Source organism: Triticum dicoccoides, chromosome 1B, assembly GCF_002162155.2.
Source record: "Triticum dicoccoides isolate Atlit2015 ecotype Zavitan chromosome 1B, WEW_v2.0, whole genome shotgun sequence".
Classification (NCBI taxonomy): Eukaryota; Viridiplantae; Streptophyta; class Magnoliopsida; order Poales; family Poaceae; genus Triticum; species Triticum dicoccoides.
In genome coordinates, this window is record NC_041381.1 from 195,780,406 (window position 1) to 195,784,788 (window position 4,383).

Consider the following 4,383-nt stretch of genomic DNA (forward strand, 5'->3'; position numbering starts at 1 on the left):
CGGCAGGTAGGGGCAAATCTCCCTGGTTGCTCCTCCCTCTGGTGCCGCCCCTCATTCTCATGGTCTCCAGCAACTGCTCCACTGTGGTTCATCCAACACACTACTCCGGCAGGCGCTGCACAACTACGGCTGATGCCACACTGCAGCTGAAGGCACCTTATTCTCCCTCCCCTCCTCCCAGGCCATGGCCTTGAGGTGCTGTTGAAGGATGAGCTCATCCAACAAGGTGAGGATCTCCTCTCATATTTTGCCAAATTTTCATTCTGATCCACTATACGATGAATTGCTATGAGCTGCTTCTGCTGCTGCTATATGATGCATTGCTATGAGCTGCTCCTGCTGCTGCTATATGATGAATTGCTATGAGCTGCTGCTACTGTATGATGAGTTGCTATGAGCTGCTGCTGCTGCTATATGATGAATTGCTATGAGCTGCTGCTGCTGCTATATGATGAGTTGCTATAAGCTTCTCCTACTGCTGCTATATGATGAATTGCTATGAGCTGCTCCTGCTCCTACTGCTGCTATATGATGAATTGCTATGAGCTGCTCCTGCTGCTGTTATATGATGAATTGCTATGAGCTGCTGCTGGTATATGATGAATTATAGACTGCTGCTGCTATATGATGAGTTGCTATGAGCTGCTGCTGCTGCTATATGATGCTTTCAGGTGGAGCTGCTATATGATAATAACCAACCACTTGGACCATCAAATTTCAATAAATTATTGTTCTTCATTTAAATGTGGGTCACGCGTTCTTCGTTTAAATTAGGCAATGGGATCTCTATGGAAAACATTGACCAAAGTAGATTGTGCCAAGTAGATGGTATCTTTGTATTTGCATTTTGAGCAAATAGTGATGGTCTGTTTTACCATCATATTAATTACTGCACTGGATTCAATTTGTGATGTTTGCAAGTCAAATTAATTTCCATATGGTCAGCAAAATGAAAAAAATATAATGCAATCTAGACTTTCCACTAATCATACCAAAGATAAGCTGAAAACGCAATGAAAAGAACTGGTTGGCTTATTACATGGAGCTTATATTCACAGGTGCTTATTTTCTAAGGATAACTCATAATAACTGTCCCTAAGAAACTTGGCTAATTGAACTGGCATACAAATAACTGCAATGGAGGAGTGACGTACCATAGCACACTGTATAGGCTCACCGCTGCCTCTCCTTCTTTGCGATGTTCCATGAAATTGCCACATACATGTTGTACTTTTTCATTGTGTAACCCTATCTGCAAGTTGACACGGCTAATTTCAGACATCTCTACATGATACTACATTGCATATCCCTTGCGCATATTTAAACCACCAATTAACGATTGTGTGCGTACCATAAACTAGCCATGACTCTGTATGCTGGACTAGCAGGCACCCTAAGGGAGCCTAATGTAGTGCACTGGAATTCCTACATGCCACCTACGATTTTGTGTAATGTACTGCCCCTGTTCCTAGATATATGTCTTTGTAGAGATTCCAGTATGGACCACATACAGATGTATATAGATGCATTTTCGAGTGTAGATTCACTCATTTTTCTCCGTATGTAGCCTATAGTGGAATCTCTAGAAAGACTTATATTTAGGAACAGAGGTACGAGGTAGTATCATGTATGACATCTACATATCTAATTTAGCAGCCAGTAATAGAAATCATTGTCTGCACAAAGGGATTACTGGTCGAAAATCCTAGCAAAGCACTCTAGCAGGCACAGAACAATACAAGAGAGAGAGACGCGCTTACAAGATCATAGCAATGCCTCAGTCCAGGATCTTGGTTGGCCAAGCTGTTAGATCCAGAAGAAACATCGTCCTTGTAGTTTTTGCCAGCTACATAACAGGTAACAACGACCAGTTAGTATATTTGAAGTACATCGGGCAGGTGATGCTAGACGGCTTTAAAGGTGACAAGTACCTAGGCCGTGGCGGGTGCTTGGCATCTCTCTAGACGGTGGGAATCAGGTTAGAAATGTCAAGGGTGATGACGCTGCGCTAGTTGATGGGGTCCGGTAAGGAGATCTAGAACCGTTGAGTAGGGTGTTTGTGGAGCGACTCTGGTAGGGTGGACTACGGTGTGGGCGAAGCGGATCTGTGGCCATAGATGAGGGCGTAGGTGAAGCTGCTCCGGTGGTTGGGTTAAGGATGGTGTCGATGACGTGGATCTGCGGCCGTGGACGGGGCATTAGGAGCTGCTCCGGTGGTTGGGTTAAGGATGGTGTCAACGACGCGGATCTGCGGCCGTGGACGGGGCGTCAGAAGCTGCTCCGGCGGTTGGGTTAAGGGTGGTGTCGACGATGCAGATCTGCGGCCATGGACGTGGTGTCAGAAGCTACTCCGGTAGGTTGGATGAGGGTGCGAGGAAGCGGATCTGAGGCCATGGACTTGTGAGTTGGCAAAGCGGCCCTGGTAGGGTTGAGAATGGTGTAGGCGAAGCTACTCCGGTAGGGTTGACGATGGTGTCGGCGAATCGGCTCCGGTTGGGTTGAGGAAGGTGTCGGCAAAGTGGCTCCGGTAGGGTTGAGGAAGGTGTTGGCGAAGAGGGTCAGAGGCCGTCGACGGGGGCGTCGGTGGGGCGGCTCCGGGGGGTGTGGACAAAGCGTCTCTGGTGGGGAGTACGAATGAGCCGCTGCAGATGCGTGGTGGTTGACGAGAGTACCGGCGAAGCAGATCCGGTGCCGTGGACAAGGCCGGCACTGAATGGGCTGTGGTACAGTGCTGGATGAGCAGTCTACTTGTTTCTAGGGGAGGTGGGAGGGGTAGATGCGGACGCAGAAGCATATCCGGTGAGGTGGACGCCGTTGGCAGTGAATGGGCTATGGTACGCCGGTGGATGAGCAGTCTAGGGTTTCGAGAGGGGAGGGGAGAAAGGACGATGAAGTACGGATGGCGTGATGTAAGATGCTCTGGCGCTGTGGAGTTAGTCGTTTTTGTGGGAGGGGAGAGGAAATGGGTGTGCCGTGTAGTGGGGGGAACCGGAAGTTACCAAAGCAGCCCCGACCTATCATGTAGATGAGGGCGGTATTGTAACTGTTGGTCTCTGTGCACCAAGGACAAAAGGGGGATTTCGCATGCTAAAGACTAAGGTGGCGGAAATTTTAGAAGGAGGCGGGAGATTTTGCATCTGGTTTCAACTAATTTTGGACCGTGCTAGCGGGAAGGTCGTGCTAGACTGTGTACACGGGGCACACGTCAGCAGTTAATAACTGGTGTGAAGTCCACACCAGAAAAAAAGACAATAACTCAGGATGATGCGCCGATAACTTGGACGTTCACACGGGTGCGGCCAATCGTACGGGTCTAGTGGCGCGTTCACAAAAGAGGGATCAAATGCTCAGCCTATGTATTTCTCGTGTAAATAGATAATTTAGTGGCATTGGTTATTTACTTTAAACATAATGCATTGACGTGTTAGTGTAGAGGCGCACAAAAAGAAATGGATATTGTAGTCAGCTACTTAAAAGTGTTACCTCATATTATTACATAGCCTCCATTTCATAAATTGCGTACCCGTTGAATTCATATATGAATATTACATAAATTACTTCAAAATAGAAACTTAAATCATCCAAGACTAATGAATTTGAATGCAAGAGTAACAATGGTGCATGTACATGATAGCTACATTGGTTGTTTGAAGAAACATCAGTGTAACTTTGGCATGCACAACTGAAAAGGTTTATTTAAATAGAACAAAATGTGATATGTGAGTGTCCAATCTTTATAGCATTGAATCGATATTGTACCTTTGGCCACGATATGAAGTAGATATTGGCTTATGTTCATGCGATGCACGTCCACGATCGCTAGATAGTGATATGTGAATGAATTGTGCAATCTCTCTCACACGCATACATATCTCATTTCCATGTGGGCATCGGAATCACGCACGCGTACTTCGTGTATTTCTCTCCCTTCGTCAGGGTTAAATTCGTCTTTCTACCTCGTCCTACAAGTCTCTCACACAGAAACACACACGCTCTCTATGTCTAACACACCCACCCCTTTAATTCCGCGCACCCACAACCACTAATGTCTCAAAGTATAATAATGTCTCTCACACATATGCTATCTACCTATCCCTTAATATAGCTAGACATGTGTCACACAAACTCCTTCTCCCTACTAGCAAGATGCCCATGCGTTGCACGGAACATCAAGATGCATTTGTATGAGAAGTTTATCTTGTGGGACAAAAGGATGAACGACGGAATGCCTTATTTGCAAATGCGGAGAGGGGTGTGGGTATCTTTTTGTAAAATTGCCATAGTTTCCTTCCTATCCGTCGGATATAAATCGGGTGGCCTATATTGTAGGATGGCAGGAACTCATCGCCAACTCTGTTTTTTATAATTGTAGAGATATGTGAG